Raw genomic sequence first — 13501 nt, forward strand, 5'->3', positions numbered from 1 at the left:
GTGGGGAAGCCACAGCAGCTTCTGCTTGGAGAAGACCCTCTGTCTTCATCAGTGCTCAGACTGTCAACCTGGAAACCCAGTGAAAGGTGTTGAAATTGGAAGAGGACCAATCTCCTGTTGGTGTGAACTGGAGCAATGGCATTTAATTAAAAGAAAAACCCACAAACAAAAACAACCCACATGGCTTCTCCAACTCCACTGATAACTTTCCATGTGGGCCTAGGTCAAATGTAACCAACGTCCACGTAGATTAGATCTACCACTTTTCCCTGATCAAGACAAGCAGATATCCAAACAAGTTTAGTCTGACGTGATCTGTCTTTCCTAAAATCACATTGCATTTTTGTCTCCTTTCATTTCTGCATCTTGATTATTTTTTCCTCCAATATCTGTTTTAAAAAGTTGTACGTGATAGAGGTCAGATTAATGAACTGTACTTTCTAAATTATTTTCTTCCCCAGCTCAAGATCTATCCCCAAGTCTTTAAAACTCTTTCAGTCGTTTAAGTGCCTGCACAATCTCCACTACTTCTCGTATGTTAACAACATTGCAACACTCAGGGAAGATATGCATAACCTTGAACTGTCAATATACAAAGGTTCTCTGGCTGTTCAACATCAAATTAAGTTTTCAAAGAAATTGAACGTGATGCAGTTTAAGACTTTCTCTATTTCCAGCCTTAAATTTGTACATATCGCTAAGTAGCCTCTGCTCAGTATTGCCATTGTATCAATAGTTAACAAATGCAGGCAAAAATGTTCATCTGTTTCATTTACTTGAGTCCCTCAGATCAATAGAAAGAGTGTCTCTTTTTTTGACTTTCCTATGCAAAAATGTCATCAATTATTAATCAAAGCAGACTAGATTTCATTGAAGATCTGACTTCCTGAAGCAATATAGGGTATCCTTAAATGTTAAAGGTGCATCTTTCTTAAAATGCTGCATGCTAGAGTAGCTTTTAATTGCAATATGAAATGGATCCAATGGTAAAGCCAAAATGAGTGTAAGTATGAAGTGTGGGCTGCAATGCTTTCACAGGCAAAAAGCTTTAATAGGAGTACTGAAAGTATGCAGAACAGCATGCTACACAAATGGTCCTGCAGGACTTCAGCAGAAAGCCATCCACCCTGGATTGTTTCACCATCCCTGAGGATTGCTCTGGACCTCTGGGGAGCACAGTGGGGATGTTCACTCCTGTGCAAAAAGCCAATAGGCCCCCAAATCCAGATCGTCTTTGGAAGAAGTGAGGGATGCCAAAAGCTGAATTTCAAGACTGGGGGTTTCTTTCCTGCAGTGGTCTCTGGTGATCCTCACCCCAGCTAGCAAAGTGGTCCTGGGAATCCTCAGCCTGCCGAGGCCATGCCAGGGAAACATGGGGGCTGCTGAGGGAAACAGGGATGTTTGCTGGATTGCGACTTAGACCTTGCATCAGCTTTCAGCAAGCAGCTTCCAGTATTTATTTTAAAGCTCTGTTGGCTCAGTTTAAGCCATGCCTGTCACGAGCGTTATGTTCAAATGCAAGCTAAAATGACTTAAAGACACATTTAGAAGGACCGTGAACCCTGTCAGAATTGATAACCAAGGCCTCGCTTTCTTTATTATTTTCACATGCTCAATTTATTGAATACGTACAGAGAATGAATTGAAAACAAAGTGCTGTATTTGTGTGACATATTTAAATTATGTATCAGTAGCTCGAGACACTGTGGTTAGACATTAAATAAATCATCGTAAACAGACCAATTCAGAATGATCTATTTCTATATTTACATTTGTGGCCTAAGTGAAGAAATGGAAGCTTTTCACAGAGGAAAACAAATCCATCCATCATGGGGTCCTCCAACTAAGGTATCCAGTGCTAGTAAAAATGGTATTTTAAAACACAGATCGAATGGGTTTCCAGCTTCTCCTAGGAGTGGAAGGCAGTCAAGTTTCTCTGTGTTACCTTCTGGGTTTCGTATGATGTATGTGTTCACTTTGAGAGAAATTTAAGAACAGTTTGTTGGCTGGGCTTTTTTTTTTTTTTTTAAAGAAAATTGTTTTCCCTTAATTAAATTGGAATTCATCCCTTTGAAACTCACCTGCCACAGAGCTCAGCAGGCAGGAAAAGGCAGTCCTGCTGGCCCTGGGAACAGTAGCAATGCTCCAATTAATTGCAGTTGGACCAGAAAAAATGGCACTTCTCACAACCGCCTCACAGATTCAATGTGTGCACTCAGGTGTTTGTGCTTTTATTTTTACGGCTGCAGCTCCTGGAGTCGTGAGACTCCTGTCACATTTCAGTTGTCCTTTTCAGAAAAAAGAGGGGAAAAGTTTCTACCTCTAATTGGGGATGAGATTGAAAAAGGGGACCCCTAGGACTCGGGCATGAGAAGGTAAGTAAAGGCATCTCAGGTTGGCATAGTAAACCTATCTCATGTGTGCTTTTTTGAGTCCTTGCCTCATGATTTTGAGAGGCCAGAGGTTGGTTATGCTGCAGCAGGATCAGGCCCTGTTGTTCAGGGCTGTAAGGTCAGTTATGCAGGTGACTTACACAGGTGATCGGCAGTCAAGTGCACACCCGAAATGTATCATCCTCAAGCACGTGGCTGACATGGGACCTAACTTCCTTGGAGTATCCTACTCCAGGGACTGTTTGGGCAAAACATTGTGTCTACAAGAACATCTTTGGGGATCCTGCTCAGCTTTTTGGTAATTGCGTTATTTATGTAATTTACATCTCAGTTTGGCTGAGAAAAGTAAAACTCAAGTTTCACTTTCTTCTGCAGAGCTTCTGGTTAATTTAAGGGTCCCATCTGCATCCTTTAGTGCAGTGCTGTAATAGCAGCAGCAAGTGCTCTGAGGGATTCCTTGGCTTTGGGGTTTACTTTTCTAGGGGAATATTTATATATATATATATATAAAAGAAACATTTTTATTGCTTAAAGAAAAGGATCTTAACCTGCTGACTTCCCTCCAATTTTACACGCTGACCTCACTGTGTTTGCTTTACACTAGGGCCTAATCTCCAGCAATGAACCTTCTAGCCTTCAGGAGCTGAGCAGTGTCTTTTGGCATTCCTGATAAACCCCTTGATAACCACGGGTACTATATAAAATGTAAGTACTTGGAGACGCTATCTTTCTATGATTGTGCATTTTTAACCCAAGAACAGAAAAAGCTTCCTGCATTTACATTTTGCTATCACAGAAAAGCCCAGCCACAAAGGCACAGGAAAATCAACACTGAAAAACCACCACAGGCTTGCTTTTCCCTTTGTATAAATATGCTGACTTATATCAGCTGAGATCTGAACCCATGTGGGAAACCTGAGAAGCTGTATCTAAGCGTCAGGAATAGGTCCTCCTATATTAAAACCTTGTAAAAAGAGGAACAAGCTGTTCTTTAGAAGGAAGAAAAATCGCACAGCTCTGTGTGTGAATGATGGATCTGTTACACTTGCACAATTTCACTAAAGATTCTCCTGGCAAGAAAAATGCTCTGGGAAAGCACCCCTAAAAAATCCAACACTGCCAATAGTGTCAGCCGTGCAAACACCACCTCTGTGTATGTCACTGTATGTAAACCCGGTGAGCTAAATGTTTTAACTGAATATTTCTGCTATTCCCCTCTCACCCTGAGAGCTGTTTGCATTAGCAAACAAAGTCTAATGTTTATGTACACAGTCACCCACTCTGTCTCCCTCCATCATTTAGCTTTTATTCTGGAGAATTATTCTCTCTGGTGACGCGAGGCTGTAAGGCTGCTGTAATAGCTCCACTGAGGGATCCTGCCTCTTAAAAGAGAGCTGTACCGGTGGGGCCAGAAGATAAAAGCTGGGTCGGTGCACTTTAATTGATACCAAAAGTTCTTTTAATCAAAAGCAAAAGGCACTGCCACGGTCTCTCTGTGACTGGAAGAGACACAGATGAGGATGAAAAGCAGGTCTCTCACTCCCTCTGAAAGTTAACCTGGATAGAACAAGAATTGCCTTTACAGGAGAGGAAAAAAAACCACTGCAATTAAGCACTTAGCATCCATGCAGTGCGGGTGAGCAGACAAGTCCATAGTGGCTCATGCAGGTGGGTACTGCATTTGTTCCTGGGGGCAAAGCCATGGCACGGAGGTGAGAGGTTTCTTCAAGGCTGGAGAGATTCTGGAGTAGAAACAGGGAGAAAAGGACATTTTGTGATGCCACACTCGCAGCTCTGTCCCCTGGAGCCCTGTGCATGGTGCTGAGGAAGCTGCGAGACACTGATTGAAGCTCTAACAATTTTCTCTCCTATCTGGCTGGTAAGTGAGTACTGTTGTTAAAATAGACTCTTTCCAGCCATCCTCCTCATTGCTCCTACAAACCACAATAGTAAAAGTGGCAGGAATTGCCTTCCTCTGCCTTTGAGTTACGAGCAAACTTTATCTGTTCCCTTGAATTACTGTCCAGTCTTTTGTTGCCAATAAATTATTTTCCTCGACACCAAAGGGGGACACTTCACTGGGGCTGCAGTGTGCACCACATACAGTCTCATGCTTAGATGGTATAGTGATGGGCCATATTTTAAGACTCGGTGGATAGAAGGAGCAGGCTATGCATATGTGTAAGAAAACCTGCAGAATACATCTGCTGTTCCTAGCTGAGTTGGGGCCGTTTGTGGGGGAGTGCTTCCCTGCTGTGGGATGATGCACTTTGTGCTGAAGGACATGGGGCATGGGTGGGGGGGTCATTCATTAGATTTTGCTAGGAAAGACTCACCTTGGTGTGGCAGAACCGTGAACGGATGATGAACCTCCCACAGAGACCTTCATGCGACCATCAGCGGCAAGCCCTGATGAGGAAAAAGCAGTCATTTGAGGATGGTGCCCAACACGGGTTGGTGTCCACACAGCCTTTGGCCCTGCCTCCCTCCAGTCTGGTTTTGGGGATGCTGCAGGTGACTGGGACCAGCCCGATGGCAGCTTGGGCTGTGGCAAGAGCGGTCTCATCCCTTGGTGAGAAACCCACCAAGGTAAAGTCCTTGGGGGCACAAGCACAACTGGTTTTGTGTGATGGGGGCCCCGTGGGGTGGCAGGGTGCTGGGGGAGGCAGCGAGGCGACCACACATGCCCAGCAGTGGAAAGCCAGTTCTGTTGGAGCCGGGCAGTTTTGCCACTGATTTCAGCAGAGCTGGGATTTCGGCACTGATGGTACACGCTCCTATCTTACAGGAGCTCAGTTGCTCTTGGAGGCGGGTGTCCTACCCTGGTTTGGAGTAAAAAATCTGGGGACAGGGGATAGCAGACAAAGCACAGAGCAGTGGTGAAACAGAGCTCTGTTCTTCCATCTTTACGCAAACAAAAGTCCCATTGAAAACAGCAAGACATTGAGTCCTCTGATTGAAATATATATAAATACGTATAAAAATTTGATGTATTACAGTTTCAGCTCTATGCTTTCCCTTGATTTTAATTGTCTTTGTGGAGTTCAAATACAGAGTGTTCCTTCACAGATTATTTTCAAAGCCTTTTTTTGACTTTCATACTTAAACTTATTTAAGGCCCTTAGATTTTTCTCCCAGCTGTGGAAGGCAAAGACAGAGAGAGATAGAAAAGTCAAAGACTCTTTTACAATACTGGAACCTTTAAAGAGCATCCTTGAAATATAGGGGGAAAACCACAATAAATAATGCTTAAATTTTTTAAAGGAATTTATCTTTTTGAGTGAAGCCTTTTTCCATTTTAAGAGTATGAAATAATTAAAGTCTGTGCATGCATAACTATGCTTTGTCTCTACACCTGCAAGTATTGTGTGGTTTTTTTCTCACTTTTGCTCTTATTTTATCTCCCTTAGGTTACCAGTTGGATACTGCTTCCCAAGCAGGTGCCCTTGGAAAGGAGAAATGCCTGAGCTTATGCCAGAATCACTGTCCTGGTTCTTCAAAACCAGGTTTCCAATATGTGCAGCACACGCTGTGCCCAGGCAGGTGACTATCTCAGGGCTTTCATCCAGCAAGGGTGGGTGTTGCGCTCCGGGGTTTTGTTTCCATCCTTCCCTGTAGCTGATCTGGCTGCTTTGAGTTTTCTTTGCTTGTTGCTGGGAGAAAACAACCAGGTTTGTGCATTCAGGCAGATTTGTGCAGAAACAAGCAGCGTGTATTCAGGTGCCTCTCGGACATCTGAGCATCCCTGGGTGACTGAAGCTCTTGTTAATGGGGCTGCAGTCCTGGTCCTAGCCCACCCCTTTGCAGGTCTGAGGAGCCCAAGGTCCCTGGACCCACTTGTCAAGTGCAGCTGGCAGAGGCAGCTTGCAGATGCAGCAGCTTGTGCAGCAGTTTTTGGGCTCTATTTTGAGATCTGAGATCAGGGGTGGCTCCTGGGAGCCCTTTGAGGACTGTGAGGTGTGGGGTGAGGACAGCAACCGTGGGCCATGACCACTAGCGAGCTCTGGCAGCCTAGAGTTCATCTACCCTCTGTAACCTATATTGCTGTAAAATGCTGATTCACTGAAACTCTTTGCAGACATTTGCCTGTTTCAGCAACTATTTGCTTCAGAGTGACCAGTGGCAAGAGTGCTCAGCCCTAACCTGTATCATGCAGACCATGATTTCGCCCTCCAAACTCCACACCCAGGTAAGGCTTTTGCTTGTTCTCCCGAATGCCTCAAGAACTTTGGATGGGCCTGACCTCATCCTGGGTGGGGATAGGCAACGTCTGAAACTACACATTTCTTTTCCCCCCTCAGAAAGCAAAGTTTTATTTCTTTATTTTTCATAGAGTAAGTTGGAGAACCAAAGTGAGAATTTTTATATTGCAAAACTTGGTTCATTGTGTCACATTTCCCCTGTACTGTTCTTCCTCCTCCAAAAGCCTCTTTCTCTGTAGCTCTTCAGAGGACTCGTTATATTAATATTACTGTCTGTGCTGGATTTGGAAGCTCTGTGCCTAGAGAAGAAGGCAGGGAAAGAGGCCATGTTCCCCCAGGATGGACACAAAGCAGGCTGGCGCTGGGGCCACCCAGCTTTATGGTGTGGACTCTTTCCTGTAATGCTTTTCAAATGCTGGCAGCTTTGTGTGCTAGCTCTGGTAGGAGCAGCTGGGTTTGCTTTTTCAAGAGTAAAGCAAGCCACTAGCAACCCTGGGAGGTGTCTCTTAAATATCAAGGTGTGGGGGTATCAATCAGACAACCTAGGGAGCATGGAGGTCATCCTGGAGGGCCAGCTCTGATGCCAGTTGTTCACAGCCCCTCCTCACCCTGGATTTTCTTCCCATGGAGGAAGCTCTTCTAGCTGAAGCTGAGGAGGACAGCTTTCCACTTAGAAAGCTTGGAGCATCCCAAGGAGCTGCTTGGGGCCTCCTGCCAGCAGCTGTGTAGCCTCCAGGTCATACACAGCTGACTTTATTGGGTGTCTCTCCTGAAGCTTGGAAGCATTGCCAGGGATGCTGTGTTTGTAAAACACCCTGGTAATACACCCGGGGAGGGGGATGAGTTAATTTCTTCCTCCTTTATTTTCTCTGGATGATGCATTTATTCATGCAGCATAATTAGTGGGGGTGCATGCAGGTGTCTGCCATCTGGAGCACGGCCAATTAAGTCAGGAGACTAAAAAAATGGGCTTGGAGGCTCACAGAGGGTGTGAGAGGGAAAGGCGTGCTGGCTGGGAATAGCATCCCAAAAAAGAGCCCTGCTGCCACCTTGCTCGTGGGCAGCCGTCCCCTCAAAGGGACTGTGCAGCGTGGGGACATAAATCTCAGCCTTGCCCAGAGTCTTCCTCGCCTCACACAAACATGCCATTGCAGCGGCGGTTTAACCCACTGCATGGGGAGAGGTAGTGGAAGGAGATGAAGGGTGGTGGGCACCACGGAAGAGTGGAGGATTTTGCCCCCACTTGTGGAGTGGATGCTTTTTCCAGCCCCCTGTGTCAGGGCAGTGGGACTTGGCTGCTTGTCACCACCGTTAAGTTTTGATCCCACTGGCCAAATCCAGCAGACTTTGAGAGAAACTCAGGAGCCTCAAAGTTAATTATATATTCTCAGCAGATTTATGAAGAGGCTCATTCAATCAAGGAGGTGGGCCCAGACAGGGGTCCACCAAGGGGACCACGCTTGTAGCTTGGTCCAGCCGATGCTGGTCCAGCATCTTGCCCATGCGTATGTCACCAGAAGCAGAGGGTAGGAGCTTGTTATTGCCGGGATGGTGAGAGTTGTTGGGGAACAGATGCAAATCTGTAGAAACACAGGCTCCATTAATTTCACTGCTTTGTAAATGAGGGTGGGGGAGAAGGGGGAAGAGCAGTCATTACTAGGATGCTTGTGATTATTAGGACAAATCCACTAGAGCTATGAAATTAGTATGCTTAAGTGTGCTAAGCCTCTGGATGTTCTTATTCAGAAGCCACTTTCTTTACTATCAGATCTTTTGCTAAATTGTTAAAAAATAATTAGAGGGGCCCAGCTAGAGCTCAGGGTGGCCAACCATGTGAATAGGACTACGTGAGCAGGAGCTTATCAGGTAAAAGCTGAAGAAGTAGAATGAAAATCTCAGGTCAAAAGAAAGCTTTTCCAGAGCCCAGGAAGGGAGAGAAGCTGAATGTTCTGCCCATGTATGAAATAGATCTCTCCAGCTAGATTTTTTCAGAGGGATTACTCTGAAGGGGCTGTTGTGACTTTATTTCTTAAGCATATCAGAGAGGCCCTTCTAAGATAGTACTTATATTTCCACTCCCTTTTGTGACAGTTGCAGGTTCTCAGCAATGCTTGTTATGAAGTCTTGTTCTCAAGTGCATTTAAAAAAAAAAACCACAGAGCCACACTTAGTCATCTTTTCTATGGGGACTTGATAGATTTTCTGCATATGTTATACAACTCCTTGCATCTCATGAGCAGCTCAGGTATTTTCTATTTAAAAATGGCACAAACCCACTTCCTAAATCAGTTTGAGACATGCCATTGAAGGGGTCAATAAAATGTTTGTTCTTTACTTTTTTTAAACAAGTAAATATGTCCTGCTCCTGCAAATGCAGGCCATTCAGCTATGCCTAGACTATAGGCTGCAGAACAGGATAGGGAACCCATTTGGCTCTTTGAGATGGGTATTGAGGTGCCTGCTCACAAGAGAGTGATGGTCCCAGCAGGATGAATGAGCAGCTGCTGGGCTCTGTGCTCTGGTGGGAAGGCTGTTACCGGCACTCCAGCTAGCTCATTTACAGCTGCGAGCTGCAATGTGGACTATCAGACACACAGTGGCTTTAAAACGGAGAGATCTGAGCTGTAATTTTCCACCAGGAATGCAGGTCTTTTCCCGCATCACTTTAAGTTGGGATCGTTCATAATTGTTTGTGTAGCAGCACATTTGAGATTGGGCTCCCTTGGGTGCACTACTGCACAGCCTCATATTAAAAGTACCCTCTGCCTTGAGAAACTTCTCCCATAAACATGAGAGGTGAAGGATGAGGGAGGGAAGGAAGGGCCCATCATGTAGCTGGTGGGCCTGGGTACCGGAGGCAGGGATAGCAGCAGGGATTTCCTGAGTCCCAGCCCAATGTCTTTGCTAGCGTTGCCCTCCTGCAGAGCCCCCTGTCTCAGTGTAGTTCAGCCAGTGGTGGCAGATGCAGGAGCTCTTGCTCAGCCCCTTGCTGGTGGAAAGTTGTTCTTTCTGCAGCGCTTCGGTGCTCAGGAAGAAGGGGCCGACTTGCTAATTGGAGAGTGTGGCTTTTGCTGATGAATGCGTCTCGGGAGCTGCTCAGCCGATGGTGCTTGCTTCCCTCAGTCAATCCAAAGCAACATAAAATACCGTGCCAAACTCTGCCAAAACATTGCACATCTGCCAGGCGTTATAATTAGAAGTAATCAGGCCCTGGAGGGATTTTGCTGCCTGCAGCATAGCGTGCTGCAGAAGACACTGCTATCCAGGCCAGCTCCACATTTGGGGCACTGCTATGCTGCCAGTGCAGCTGAAGTTAACCCTTGAGTGTAATGTTGTCCAGGCAGTGATATTGCTGTAGAGCTGCACAGGTTGGGCAAGCAGGCAGTGAATCCAATCGGTTGTGCAGGTGCTGCCTGTGCTGCACTGCATTTGATATCTTGCCATAAAGCCTGATGTGAGACTCCGCGGGCACGTTTTGGTGGGTTAAAGTAATGTGTGTGGGAAGCATCGCAGTCAATCCCAAAGGATTGAAAGCAACAGGCCGTGCAAGGCAGAGCAAACCTGTCATGTCAGGAAAAGCTGTTTTGATATAAGACCCTTTGGTGCTTCTGGTCCCATACACAGCAAGCCTGTGGCTCCTCTGGTCTCCCATTTGCTGGATGAGCACGTGCTGGCATCATTATGTGGCACCATTGTGACTGCTGGCAGAGCTCTTGCTGACTTTGATAAATGACGTACTGAAACCCGACTGCTATTCTTCCATGCGCTTTCATGGTAAAAAGGTGTGATTTTCAATTCTTAGGCACCTTTCTGCATCCACACAGGAAGAAAAAAATCTGGGAGTTGATTGTCCACAACTCCTGAAACAAATTGGGAGTCTTCTTCCTGTACAAAGTGTAGGAAACTCCCACGGTAAAAGTGCTGTAAGACAGAATACAGTCAGAGTCCCTTGGGCCTTACTTGGCAAGCGGTTGGCTGCAGAAATGCTTCTGAGCCATCTACTACCTCTTGGAATAGGAAGGGGGATTTAAATGGGGTTCATGAAAATGTCTCCTTTGCACTTCCATTTCCAAGCTGGTGCTCCTGTCATGCCATCTCAACCTCCTTACTTGTTTGTTTCTTCTTTTCTTCATACCTGTATCTCTGCAATTGTTTGGGCAATTAGCTATTTGTTGTCACCTTTGGTCCTCTTTCTTAAAATTGGGAATGTTAAATACTTTCAAGTACTCATGCATTGCTCCTTCTCATCTTTTCCTCACTCTGATGGCATTTCTTAGGTTTGTCTCACACTTAGAATCATCTGCTTTGTAATACTTGAATACAGGTAATAAGCAGTATGATTTTTATCCAAACTGTTGTAAGCCATTATTATTTATTTTTACCACTCCTACTCTAATTTTTGACCTAATAGTCATGATGCTATAGTTATAATTGGGTTCTAGTTTGTACACAAGGCTGGGCTTCATAATATTTTTGTATGAAAAATACAATTTGTCCTATATAAACTTTGCAACATTTACTCACTGAGTAGAAACAGGACTTTTTTGAGAATTTGCAAGTATATCCTTTAATTAGCTTGGAGTTAAAATTAGTTCTAGGTTTGTCCCTTTAAGTAAGATAATACTTGTGTCAAATATTTCACTATGAGTACTCTTGGTATCAGAGTAGCACAGATACCTCACACTCTCTGTATAATAAAAATGAAATCTTGGGCCCAGGTAACACTGAAAAATATTAGGTTGTAAATATCCTAATTATTAACAATTGCATTTAATTACTGTAATTAAGCAGGTTAAATACGGTCAAGTCAGCATCTTAGATAAGTCTTAAGTGACGCCATCTGAGATGTCAAAACTAAAGTCACCTCCTGCCATCCCGCCTGTACAGCTAATTGGTGTGACACGATTCAAACCTCTGTAACGAGGAGAATCTGTGGGCAAGCAGGGACCCTTGCACCCAGGGCTGTGTGGCAGATTATGTGAGACAGCCCTGTTGCTCTGGGAAGCTTTGTGGCTGCACACTGGCATGGGCAAGGGGACTTACCCTCAGCCCTGCTCGTGCATTGGTACCCCATGGCCAGGGACACCACAGCAGGGGCTGAGCAAAGCATTAGGTGCCCGAGGAGGGCTGCCCCAAAGCCCTGAATGGAGAGGTTGCAAGACAGCCGTCACACCATGCGCAGACAGGGCTGTGGGTAGGTAGTTGGGTACCCAATCAGGCTGCCAGAGGCACTTCTGCTTCACATTCATAGCTTGTGGCTACCATTGGGTTGGGCTTTTCTTGATGGTCATCCCTGAAGGTGCTTTCCTGGACTGTGCAAGACTTGGACTCTATTTTCTCCTCCACCTCTGAGCAACTGAATTCCCATGTCCCACTTCCAAGATGGGACTCTTCCTTACCCTGCTGAAAGCTAGTCCTCCAGCCAAACTTGTCTGGCTTTACACAAATACTGCCATATTCCCTGTGACCCACAGGAAAAAAACCAAGTTCCTAGTCTGAGGATTAAGATGTTCTTCCATCCAAGGCAAAGTGGGCTGGGGTTGTTGGTTTCAGTCCCTGTTCCTGCAGGTGGTTACATATTTCATATCAAGTATTCACAGAAACAAGGGCTGGAGCCCCATTTCTGTGCTGTCACTGGCTTGAGGAATGTAAAGGGTTTCCGTGCAGAGGGGTGCAGCTTCAAGAGGTGATGGAGGAGCTCAGCCTGCTGGGAAGCTGTGTGCTCAGCTCCCAGGGGCTGGGGATGGCATTGAGACCACTCCCATCCACAAAAGGTGTCCTCTGAAGGACAGCAATATCAGGTAAAAAGGGACAGCCATTGCTGCTCTTGCATTGGAGTTCACACGGCCTTCCCTTGATGCCTGAGGGATGCCAGAGACGAATGTGCAAACTGTTGCTCTAAGGTGATTGGTGTGACATGTAAGAAGATTAGTAAAATTAGTTTGTAAGACAAATTAATGTTGACCTTTAAAATGGTGGGTTGAAATCAGCAGCAAAAAGGCAAGGCTTGCCAGAGACAGATGTTGATTGGATAAAACTATCACAAGATAAATGAGGAATGATTTGGAGACCCCATGCGAAGCCTAGGCCAGAGATCACATTGTCATGTGGAGATGCTGCTGGCCAGAAAGGTGATGGCTCTGTACCAATGGGTCACTTGCTGTGTCGCTGAGCCACTCTGGTTTGCATTGTGTATCTGTGTATGTTGTTGTTGTAGCCATCAGGTGAGCTACCGTTTGTGTAAAATCATAATAACGTTAACAACAATAGTTGAGATATTGTTTTATGTGATGAAGGGTGCATAACTCAATGATCCTTGTGTAGGTCATCATCTGATCCAACCATAGGTCTTGCTGTGTAAATTGATCTGTAAGTCTCTCAGAGCTTTAGGTGCTGCATGCTAAGATTTATTCTTGAGAAATGTCCCAATCCTGCAGCGTGAGGAGGCGACTGGCATGGCTGTGTGCAGAGCTGGCCTTGACTTTGGGAGCAGGGATGCTGACCTTGCTGTGGCCAGGGAGGGAGAGGAGCTCTGCTGTAGGCAGCACAGTGACCTTCTCTTCCCTGCCTTTTCTTTAGTGGCTGTGTGAACTCATCCAAACTGTTTTCCCAGTTAAACTGAAAACTAAGAATTAATATCAATAATACTAATAATCTAGAAGCATTGTAATTTCTTCTCCTGCTCTTCCTGGAAGTTAGGAGTCTTGCCAGCCATGTTTACCTCAAAGCATTAAGATTTCTTCTTTTGCTGCTCAGTAAAAGTGAACAGACAACCATATCTCTGTGTTGGTGTGACAGTGCAATGAGAAAATTGTATCTTTAAATACCAACTTAATCTAATCTGGGACAAAAACAATAAAAGGCTTTAATTATAACTGCACGGTGCCTGCAGGCTGTCACCAGAGG

Source organism: Harpia harpyja, chromosome 6 (genome assembly GCF_026419915.1).
Source record: "Harpia harpyja isolate bHarHar1 chromosome 6, bHarHar1 primary haplotype, whole genome shotgun sequence".
In the NCBI taxonomy this organism is placed as follows: Eukaryota; Metazoa; Chordata; class Aves; order Accipitriformes; family Accipitridae; genus Harpia; species Harpia harpyja.